Source organism: Antechinus flavipes, chromosome 4 (assembly GCF_016432865.1).
Source record: "Antechinus flavipes isolate AdamAnt ecotype Samford, QLD, Australia chromosome 4, AdamAnt_v2, whole genome shotgun sequence".
NCBI classification, from domain to species: domain Eukaryota; kingdom Metazoa; phylum Chordata; class Mammalia; order Dasyuromorphia; family Dasyuridae; genus Antechinus; species Antechinus flavipes.
Window position 1 is genome coordinate 207,048,812 of NC_067401.1, and position 11,945 is coordinate 207,060,756.

The window sequence follows — 11,945 nt, forward strand, 5'->3', positions numbered from 1 at the left end:
CATTTAACCCTGTTTGCCTCAGTTTCCTTATCTGTGAAGTAATATGGAGAAGGAAATGGCAAACCATTCTAGTATCTGTGCCAAAAAAATCCTAAATGGAGTCATAGTCAGACATAACTGAAATGACTGAGCAACAATAATGACCAAACAATGTTGTGCAGTAGACAATGAGTTCTATTAAGAGATTCCTCAGAAGTAGAAAGCATTGGTTCTAGTTTTCCTTTAGGGAAGGCTTCTCAGAGATAGAACTTAAATGAAACCTTAATGGATGGATGGAATTCGTCCAAGATGAATGGATAAGGCAGAGATTGTGTTTCTCTCATAAAGTTTGGAAGATCTGTCCATCCACTAGAAAAACTATGGTATTTATTGGATAAATTCTGGTCTGTGGTGAATATAAAGACAAAAAAAAACAAAACAAAACACATAGCTCTCTTAGAGCTAAAACTCTAGCAGAGTAAAGTAAAGAGTTGGGAGAGAAAAGAACAGAGATAATAAATACACAGATAAGTAAATACAAAATGAAGGGAAAGGGGAGGGGAAAAAAATCCTAGCCACTGTGGGGATCAGAAAAGACATCCTATAGGAAATGGCAGGGCCTAAAATTTAAAGGGAGCAAGATTTCAAGTGAGAAAAGGGAGGTGAGAAGGGGTTACACAAAGGCAGAAAGCAGAGATGCCTGTCATTTACAAGAAACAGAAAGTAATCCAGTCTGGCTAGAATTATGTACAAAGGAATAATGTGAAATCCATATACAACAAGTGTTCTTAATCTGGGGTCCATGAGCTTGGTTTATTTTTTTTTAAATATTTTGATAACCGTATTTTAATATCCCCTCATTGGTTTCTTATATAATCCTATGTAATTCATGTTATACATTTCAAAACATTTTGATAAGGGGTTCATGGGCTTCACCACACTGCCAGTGAGATCCATGACAAAAATGGTTAAGAGTCTCTGATTAAGACAGATAGGTTGAAGCTGAATTGTGAAAGTTCAATTCAATTCAATTCAACTCAATTTATTGCAAGACAATGCCCAAAGTTCCTCTAAATTTGGGAGCTGTTAATCAATACCTGAAAAGGCCAGGTATATATTTAGGCTTGTAGAAGAAACAATGATCTTGCCATCTGGGCCCTATTCACTAATCTCCATAGGAAAATGGAAGAGAGTTCATATTTGAAAACTCAATCCACATATGGTAGTTATTAGGCAAATAAGCATGAGATAGTTTATAGTCTGGCCTTCAAAGATTAAGAACTGGGAGGAATATGAAATTATCACTATAAATTAGAGTGAGGTCTACAACTGAGAAATGCAAGCCCTGAAGAAAAGATTAAGTTAAAGGAAAGGAAACAAGCATTTATATAGCACCTACTATGTGCCAGGCAATTTGGTAGCCACTTTTTCAAATATCATAGCCCATCCTCACTCACAACAATCTATTACCTTAGCAGGGGTCCTCAAACTACAGCCCCGCGGGCCAGATGCAGCAGCTGAGGACGATTATCCCTCTCACCCAGGGCTATGAAGTTTAGTTATTTAAAGCCCACAAAACAAAGTTTTTGTTTTTACTATAATCTGGCCTTGCAACAGTCTGAGGGACAGTGAACTGGCCCCCTCTTTAAAAAGTTTGAGGACCCCTGCGCTTTGGAGACCTAATATTTGAGGTAGATAGAAATTAAAGTGAGGTACCCTGGGTCATACAGCCAGTTAAATGTCCAAGGCTGAATTTGAACTCAGGTCTTCCTCATTCCAGCTCCCTATCCATTGGCATAAGGACAATGGGGAGCAAGGGAGATGCTATTCTTTAGCTTCACATCTAAGATTAAGGCGCTTCTCCCAGTATGATGTTGTGGCTCTTTGCCCTTCATTTTGGAAGAGGACTGATGATATCACAGGGTGATGTCTTGACTTTCTTGTGAATTGGATTTAAATGAGGCAGAATTAGTTACTTTTAAAGTCATTAGCTTGATCCTCTCTTCCAAAGTCATCAAAGCCCTGTGACTAGACAAAAATCAGGGCGTTGGTCCAGGACTGGCATCTTCAATGTCTGATTAAGCTCTAAGTACTCCACAACTCCTGCTTCTGCCACCTCTGTAGATATTGACACAAATTCTTTTCCTGTGCTCATTCCATAGGAGGAAGTCTTCACGTACGTGTGGTATACAGCTAGGATGATAAGATGTCTCAGTAAGCAAAATTCTGAGCGAGCAAACTGGGAAGATTTTTATGTTTGTTTCACCTATTTTTGCTAGTCCTAGAGTAAAAGTGTTCTGCCTTTGCTAAAGAGTTAGGGAAAAGGAGAGGGGCCACCTATAGACGTTAAGCAAAAGCATCATGGCCACACCTGCTCTTCTCAGAGGATGAAATAGCCCAGATTTGGGCTGAGCCAAAAGCTGACGGTTTTGTACTTTACAATCCCACAACTCCCAAAGACCATAGCACAGGAGCACTGAGAGGAGACTAGCTGAGTAAGTCTAGCTGAGATGTGCCCAGAGTAAGTTGGAAAACCAGCAGCATGACATCATTAGAAGAAATCAGCAGCCCTTCCCTACTTACATCTCAGTCACATATGTAGATATAGATATAGATATAGATATAGATATGGATACAGATATGTCTACTCCTGGTACTGGGTGGATTGGTGAAATAACATTCCTGTGTTGATAACGGAAATATTTTATTGCTCTTTTTCTTACTCTACCATTTAATCACATGCATTTGCTTTGAATTAATTAGATCCTCTGACACCTGTTACATGCTAGGCACTAGACTAAGCCCTTCACAATATTATCTCATTTGATACCTCATTGATATAACAACCTGGAACCACAGGAAGTAAGTTTTCCATTTGAGGAAACTGAAGCAGACGTTAAGCCATTTATCCAAGCACATAGCCAGTTAAAGTAACTGAGGCTGAATTAGGTCTTTCCAGTTCTCTCTCCATTTTACCACCTACCTATATGTCAATGGTAAATCCATTGATGGAAGCCCATGAAATATAATTTTAGGGGATGTGGAAAAATGCCTTGAATCTAAAGTTCGCCTCAGGGAACATCAGTATAATACATTATTAAACATTTAGTGGATATTTACTGTGTTTGGGGCATTGTGATAAGGTTAGGTTAAGGGGAGGGAGGTGCTGTTCAGCTTAACTAAGACCCAGTCCTTCTCTCATAGAACCTGCATTCTCTAGGGGTGCTCTTGGAAAGACCACTTGTAGATATTTGCTGGGGAACAGACCAAACGAATTTTTGGCAATTCAGATCACGAAAAGGCAAAGATCCCTTCTACGCAACCAAGTCTGGCTTATCAGAATAGCTTTGGGATGTATTTACCAAGTCCTGGATACTATTTCTTCCCTGTACATGCATGTTCATGCATATACATATATTTTTTAAACAAAAGGAAGATGAATTGGAGAGAGAATAGAATTGAGGCAGAGACACACACAGACAGACCCACACATGTGTTTATGTGATATAGATATGTTTGTATGTGTTTGTATTCACATATAAATGCATATGCATATGTGAGCATGCATGTGTGCCTATGTGTATATGCATATGTGCATATAGTTGCATTATATATGGATTGTGTGCACATACCATATGCATGCATTATATGTATATTATCTATGCATATAGTCACATATGTATATGCATGTGCATATGTATATATATTTGCACATATGTGTGTGCATGTTCCTCTGTTTGACATTTAAAGCTCTTTATAATCTGGCTCTGTCTGACCAAACTAGCCTCTTGAATGAGTAGCCATGCAGCACGATAAATTGAGTACTGGAACTGGAATCAGGAAGGCTTGAATTCATAATCTAGCCTCAGATACTTACTAGCTTGTATGACCCTGGACTTGTTATTTTACTTCTGTTAGCCTCATTTTCCTCATCAATAAAATGGGCATAATAACAGTTTCTACCTCCTTGGGTTGTTGTGAAGTTAATGTGAAATAATATTCTTTTTTTTTTTTTTTGAGGCAATTGGGGTTAAATGACTTGCCCAGGGTTATACAGCTAGGAAGTGTTAAGTGTCTGAGGCCAGATTTGAACTCAGGCCCTCCTGATTTCAGGGCTGGTGCGCTATCCACTGCACCACCTAGCTGCCCCTGTGAAATAATATTCTTAAGACTTAAAGTGCTGTATAAATGCTAAGTCTCTATCATAACATTTCTTCTCCTATCTAACTCATCTTCAAATCTTACTTCCTACAAGAGGCCTTCCGACATCATCCCAGCTCTTAGTATCTCCAGACCTACAACTTGGTATTTACTCTGGGGAGTTTGGGATCACATTTGCCATTCTTCCCCTAGGCAATTTATACCTTTAAAGAATTGTATGGGGTATTGGAGGGGTTAAATGACTTGTCCAGGGTCACATAGCCAGTATATGTCAGAAGCAAGACTTGAACTCACCTCCTCACTCTAAGGCTAGCTCCTTCAAGCTTACTTTATATTCACTTTCTTTATTCATATTATTTTTCCTATAGAAAACAAACTTTTTGAAGGTCAGAGCTCGTGTGTTTTCCTTTGTACCTCCAGAATCTGGCACATAGGAGCTTAATAATGCTTATTAATTGATCAGTTCAATTCTGTGGGGAAAATTTCAAAGAACTACTGAGTCAAGGTTCAGGTGTTTTAAGGGAAGAGCTCTGGATTTGAAGCTGAGAGGTGTGCTGGAGTCTCAACCAGAAAAATTGCTTTACTGTGTTCTAGCTCTGAGCAAGAATGAGTTCTTTCTTGATGTAAGAGAGTGAAAGAAGTAAGATAGCACAAAATTCAAAGCTCAGGGAGGGGCCTGTAGATTGAAAGGGGAGTGTCTGAAAGAGATTATTTAAAGTTCTACACCTGTGGCAAGCTAATGGAAAAAATGAGGCTGTGTACTTGTCACCTGCCCAATGTGGGTCACGTTCAGATATCAAGATTCCCTTGGCCTTTACGAGAAGAAGCTGCTGACTCTGGAGTCAGAGAACCTGACTTTGATGCTTATGAACTATGTGTGACCTCCTTGGTCCTCAGTTTTTACCTCTGTAAAATGAGGGAATTGGATGAGGTGGCCTCTGAAGTACCTCCACACTCTTGATTAGGTGATCCTGGGAACCAGAGAGTTGCTGGCTCTGGATGTTCATTCTGTGGTGGGGGAGTGGTGTCCCCTGAAAGGGGAGAGAAGAGAAGCCTAGACTAGTGAGAGCCCAGATCTATGGAGGGAGAAACCTTCCCTTCTCAAAGCCCTTCCACACCCTCCACAGGTAGTAACAGAGAAAAAAATCTCCTAGGAAGAACAATAATGGGAGCCTAGCCAGCCAAAAAGCCTTCTGTTCGGGGCCTGGGTTTCATCACAACAGGGCTGGGTTACGTAGAGAGAATGTGGGCTGGGTAATCCTAATAACTGCTGACATTTATACAGCTTTTTACAAAGTGCCTCTATATCCCCCACCTCATTTGATCTTCTCAGAAAATGGCAAGCTGGGATTATTATCTCCATTTTATAAGTGAGGAAAATGAACCTCAGAGAGGTTAAATGACTTGCCCAGCTACACAGCTAGAAACAAATTTGACTCAAGGTCATACTATCAAGAGATAGAAAGAATTTCAGACCAACCCTCTCATTTAATGGATGAAGAGATACATTAAGGGTTAGGGAGTGGGGAATTGATTTGCCTGAGTTCATTGTAAGGAGGGATACATGTTCCTGGGCTTGGATAGTCAATTATTTCACAATAATCTAGCTATATTAGAGGTACCTTCTCTACTGGGTGTCTTCCTTAAAATGGCAAAGGAAATTGAATCTCTGGGCATCTAAGTGGCACAGTAGGTACAATACCAGACGTGGAATCAGGAAAACTTATCTTCCTGAGTTCAAATCCACCCTCAGACACCTACTAGCTGAATGACTCTAGGCAAATCATTTAACCCTATTTGCCTCAGTTCTCTTATCTATAAAATGAACTGGAGAAGGAAATGGTGAACCACTCCAATATCTTTGCCAAGAAAATCTTAAATGGAGTCACAAAGAGTTGGACACAAATAAAACAATTGAATAACAACAACAAACCAATGGGACCAGAAAAGAGCTAACCACATATAAGTTTTCCTTACTTCAGGCCCAGAGCTCTAACCACTGTACAACCTAGATGTGTCCAAGGCAAACAGGTTAAGGGATGGTTTAAATGTTCTGAATCCGGAGTTGAACTAAGGTCCAAAACTTTATCTACTGTGCAATGTAGCTGCCACATAAATTTTAAGAGAGGAAAGTATAAGGGCCCAGAATATGAAGCATATTCAGGACTGTACCTCTATACTACTCATCGAGTCTTGAAACAGAGGTCTCAGATCTCACCTATGACAATCCTAATTCTTCCAACAAACTCAATAAACATTTATTAAGCATCTATTATATTCCAAACACTATGCTATGTTCTGAGGGTATAAAAAAGACAACCAAAATGGATTATTGGTATGTGGAGAAAAGTTGCACATGTTGCATATGTTGGATTACTTGCCACTTGTGGGGGGAAGAGGGGAAAAGGAGAGTTAAAAAAACCAAAGTTTTGCAAGAGTGAATATTGAAAATTATGTATGCATATGTTTTGAAAATAAAAAGCTTTTAGAGCACCATCCCTGAAGTCAGGAGGACCTGAGTTCAAATATGACCTCAGATACTTAACACTTCCTATCTGTGTGACTCTGGGCAAGTCACTTAACTTTAATTGCCTCGGGGAAAAAAATCTTTAATAATGAAAAATATTTATAGCAAAATGTGTTACTGTATAGTTACCTGTGGGCAGATGCATATGCATAATAGAATATGTATTAGGGGTTTTGTCTCCTATATACAACTGCCGGAATTGTTTGCCCTCAGCATAGGTCTATATATGTATATCTGTATGTGCTTTTGTCTTTGCATTTGAGTTTGTCCATGCAACACCTATACTTTTGCTCCTAAGCCCACAGAGTGGGTAGCACCAAGACCTCCTAGCAATGCTGAACACTGTGGAGATGTATAGCAAAAGTTCTTGGAACATCAGCTAGCCAAAGCCCAGTGTCCATAGGAGGAAGCCCAACACTTTCCCTGGGAAATAGTCACCATTACCACTAACAACAAACCCTGCAACAAACACACTAGCATTTCCCTCTCCAGGAAAGGCCCTGAGATCACCTGTCGGGAATCCAGGTCTCCTTATCATGTTGGCACATATCCCACTTCTACCTCTGGGCCCCCAGGGGTGGGAGCTCTCTGGGTTAGCCCAAGCTTCCAGCAATCTGTTTGCTTTTCTCTGGATAGGCTCTCTTGTTCTCTTAGCATTCCGGTATATTTTTTCCTAGTTAGATCATTGGGATTGATTGGGGCTAAGGCCAGGGGTGGAGATAGGGTGGAGAAGATAGAAACTAGGTGAACTGACCTTGGTCTGTTGAGCCATCATTCATAGATTGGGGAGTAGTCAGAAAGAGGTTACTTTTGGGCTTCTTCCTCCCTTTCTTCAATCAGCTTCATCATCCTAGAAAGTCATTAATCCATTCATTCTATGAATGTGTGCCAAAAGGTTACAATGTATTTTAAGGGGGTCCTGGGCAATCTGGGCAGGCCTTTTTTGGCCTTCAGGTCTACTGAACTGCTACCTTTTCCTGATCATCACTCTTCCTCTTTTCCCTTAGCACACCTGGAGACCAAAATCAAATATCTCTTCACTTATCCAAAGTTTTTTTTTACTAGAATTCATGTGCCATAGAGTCATGTGAAGTACTATTTAGGTCAGTTCAATAAATATTTATTAAGTGCTCACTCAGTGCAAGGCACAGAGCTAGGCAATAAAAATACAAAGGCAAAGTGAAAACCTTACTAGTCCTCAAAGTATTACATTCTAATGGGGGGAGACAACACAAACATGACTTAATATTTATAAAAAGCATGAAAAATAAAGACAAGACGACCTAGAGTCAGAAGGACACTAGTACCTGATGGAGAAGGGAAAAGGAATATCAGGAAAGGCCCATGAAGAAAATAGTACATCAGCTAAGTCTTGGAAATCAAGGATTCCAAGAGGGATAAGGCAGCTAAATGGAATGATAGAGAGTTGGACCTGAGTTCAACTCAGAGGAAGATTTGAATTCAAATCCTTCTTCAGATACTTACTAGCTATGTTGACTGTGGACAAGTCAGTCTCACTTATCTTATCTGTAAAATGCAAACAATAATAGCTCCTGGCCCTTAGTATTTGTTGCCTATCTTACAGGGTTGCTGTGAGGACCAAATAAGATAACACATATAAAGCACTTCATAATCTGGATCTCAAACTCATTTGCATATATTTTCTTCTTGGTGGAGATTGATTATTCAATGTTCCAAGTCTACTTGAAGGATAGAGTTGATGAGAATTTGACAGAGGAGAAATCCTAACTCTGGGCTTCCAGGTAAGAGGAGACTCAAAGTTCTAGGTTCCTTCAGGGAGATGTCCCCAGAGGGAGAGAAAGACTAGGGGAAGAAGCCATCATGTGGAGAAGACAGCACTTATATCATATCCCTATTCCCAATTTGTTACACTAAAGATCTTGAGGCATCTCCTTTAGGTAAGATCTCTCTGACTCTGTCTCTCTGTGCCTGCCTGTCTATCTGTCTCTGAAATGTCTTGCTTCCTGCAATAGAGCTCATTCTTTCTGGGCATTGTCTGATATATTGTGCTTTGTGTAACTTCTTATTTCTATTGGCTTGAATAAAGGGGTTGTTTGCTATTTACAAAGTTGTGTAACTGGAATTTGGAAAGAAGGAAGTCAAACTTTTCGCTATATAGCTTGGGACACCCTTACATTAAGGGATAATGATCATAAGAATGGCTTGAACCTAAAAATTATTTCCCTTCAGTTAACAATATTTAGAAGATGGATAGAGATAATTCTAGCCTGATACTACTATCTCAGAAAAGCAGAGTGGCCACCTCTTGGATCCAATCTCTTACTCCTCTTCTTGCAGAAATCAATGTAGAGATAGATATTTTTATCTATATACAAATAATACATATATATCTCACATTTAAATTTTTCTTCTTTCTTCCTTCTTTTTCTTTTCTTCCTTCTTCTTCCTCTCCTTCTTCCTTCTTCTTTCTTCCTTCTCCTTCTCCTTCTTCCTTCTTTTTCTTTCTTCTTTCTCTTCTTCCTTTTCTTCATTCTTCCTCTTCTTTTCTTCATTCTTCTCCTTCTTCTTCTTCTTTTCTTCTTTCTTCTTCTTCATCCTCTTCATTTTTCTTCCTCCTCCTCCTCTTCCTTTTTATTTATTTTTTTTTTTTGCTGAGACAATTGGGGTTAAGTGACTTGCCCCCAGGGTCACACAGTTAAGTGTCTGAGAACAGATTTGAACCAGGTCCTCCCGATTTCAGGGCTGGTGCTCTATCCACTGTTCCACCTAGCTTCCCTCTTCTTCTTTCTTCCTTCTTCTTTTTCTTCTTTCTTCTTCCCTTTCTTCCTTCTCCTCTTCTTCTTTTTCTTCTTCTTCTTACTATTATTGTGTTTATTGCCTTATTACCCTCTCTTTAGCCTTATAAAAACCCAACTTTGGCTTCAAAGTGGACGACCCTTTAGGCCTTCCCACCAACTTCCAAGAAATTCCAGAAATTTTAAATATCAGCAGTCCTCCTTTTTAACAAGACCTAATTCATTCATTTGAATGAATCCTTTCCCAGTTTTTTCCCTCCAACTCCATAAAACATAGTTCTTCTTACAGGTCTACCTAAGCCTAATCCCTCAAAGTGAAGGATCATGCCATTATACTGTATAAGCTATTATAATTGTTCGGTCTTTCTTCAGTCATGTCCATCTCTTGGTAACCCAATTTCTTGGCAAAAATACTGGAGTGGTTTGCCATTTCCCTCGCCAGCTCATTTTAGAGATGAGGAAACTGAGGCAAGCAGTGGTAAGTGACTTGCCCAGGGTCATACAGCTAGTTAGTGTTTAAGGCCAGATTTGAACTTAGAAAGATGAATCTTCCTGACTCTAGGCCTAGTGTTCAGTGCACTATGGCATCATCTAGCTGCCCATATAAGCTTCTAAGGGATTATAGCTACAGAACTGAGAGGAATCTCAGAGGATGCTTAATTCAGCTCTCTTATTTTCCAGATAGAATGGAGGCACAGGGAGTATTAGTTATTTGCACAAGTAATTCTGCACTCAGAATCAAGGTAGTAAACATTAGAGGTAGGACTCTAACCCAGCTCTTCCAGAAACTCTTTTCAACTGTGTAACTCTGGGCAAGTCAAGTCACTTAACTCTGCCTTAGTTTGCTCATCTGTAACATGGAAATAATAATAGTGACTATCTTTCATTGAGTTGTGAGAATCAAATAAAATAACATATTTAAACAATTTGCAAACTTTAATTACTACATAAGTATTAACAATTATTATTATTATTAATGTACTATGCTGACTATGTACCCCCAGCTAGCTGGAACAGCTGAGAGAAGAATTAAGTCTTCAGCTGTGAAACAGGGGGTTTGGAATAGGTCCTTTTTAGCTCTGAAATTCCATGCTCTATATTCTGACAGGCACAGAGGCTCATGGCATTAGAAATCAAAGGGACTTTAAGGGTCAACAAGCCCAAATCCTTCATTTTACGGAGAAGGAAACTGAGACCCAAACACTGTGACAAGGTGACACAGACAGTTGCATAGTTGGGATTTGAACCTAGGCTCTTTTCCTTATGTCACCTTGATGCCCCCTTACCTTCAATAAAATGTTAGCTTTCCTTGGACAGAAATTGTTAAACTTTCATCTTTGTATCCCTCAGAGCCTAATACAGTAATTAATACATAGTAGGTTCTTAATGTATTTATTACATTATTTATTAATTGATCAGTTCTGACACTCTATAGACAAACTTAAATTCCAGTTCCAACATTCTAGGTCCCATTATCCCCAGAACTTGAGATAGAAAATAGGAAGAAGCAGGGGAAGATCAGCAATTGTAGGCTGAAGGGTAATTTCCACCTCTGTGCCCAGCCTCCTCTCCTCAAAATAGAATACTGCTTTTAATCAAAGCAGATCACCTATATTGATTAGTCATTTTTTTCAATCAGGTCTGACCCTTCATGACTCTTTTGGGCTTTTTCTTGGCAAAGATACTAGAATGATTTGTCATTTTCTTCTACAGATCACTTTATAGATGAGGAAACTGAGATATACAGGGTTAAGTGACTTGATTAGGGTTACACAGCTCATTAGAATGAGCTTTTCTAATTCTATCCACTACACTACCTATCAGATCACCCATATGTTATCTAAAGATATATCCCATCTAAAGATCTAAGGTAGCCTCCAACCTACCTTTTCCAAAGGCTAAGAATAAGCAGCAAATCTGTCCTCTGCCTTTTCCATACCCCAAAGTGAACAGAAGAGCCAGGGTATGGTGAGTTCAAGAAAATTTTTTATCTTGGGTGGCCTAAGATGAAGGGTGTTATCTAGGAAAGGAGGAAGAGGAAAGAGGATGATGTGAAATAGAAAAAAAAAACTTACAATTTGGCTGATGAGTTATTCCAACAACTTCTATAACCCCTACTCCTGCCATAGTATTCAGCCCATCCCCAGCTCCCCTCTGTACTCTTCCACCCTATTCCCTGGCTCTGGGTGACATGTGAAACCTCAGCCCAGCAAGCATCTGGCGGGCCCTTCAGATGCTTCCTAGGCCATGGGGCATAAAGTTCCAACAAATGAAATCCAAAGTGGCTGCAAGAGAGATCTGGTTTCTGATAAACCAAGGACTTCCTGACACAGGAAGGGAAGGAGTTAGGAGGATAGAGAAGGTCTTTCTTGGAGGCTTCATTCAGAGGACTCACTCACTTTCCAGCTCCTCTTCTCTTCATTCAAACATAATGAACCCAAGTATCTAGGAATTCATATCAGTATTATATTCCCTGACCTCCTCCCAGAAAAAGAGGCAAA

At 39.6% G+C, this 11,945-nt stretch overlaps 1 long non-coding RNA gene across 4 annotated transcripts in view; it reads right to left on the minus strand.

Annotated features, from left to right (window-relative positions):
* LOC127561793 (uncharacterized) overlaps nt 1-11,710 on the minus strand; it is a 61,786-nt gene extending 50,076 nt beyond the window's left edge. Inside the window, exons 1-2 of one of the 4 annotated variants that reach the window (XR_007953534.1) lie at nt 11,520-11,702; nt 7,422-7,517 (exon numbers count right to left, since the gene is read on the minus strand). This is a non-coding gene — a long non-coding RNA (uncharacterized LOC127561793). Of the gene's footprint in view, nt 1-7,421; nt 7,518-11,519 lie in introns of all 4 variants that reach the window. The other 3 variants (XR_007953536.1, XR_007953533.1, XR_007953535.1) reach the window with 3 other exon arrangements.
* Nucleotides 11,711-11,945: the final 235 nt, after the last annotated feature.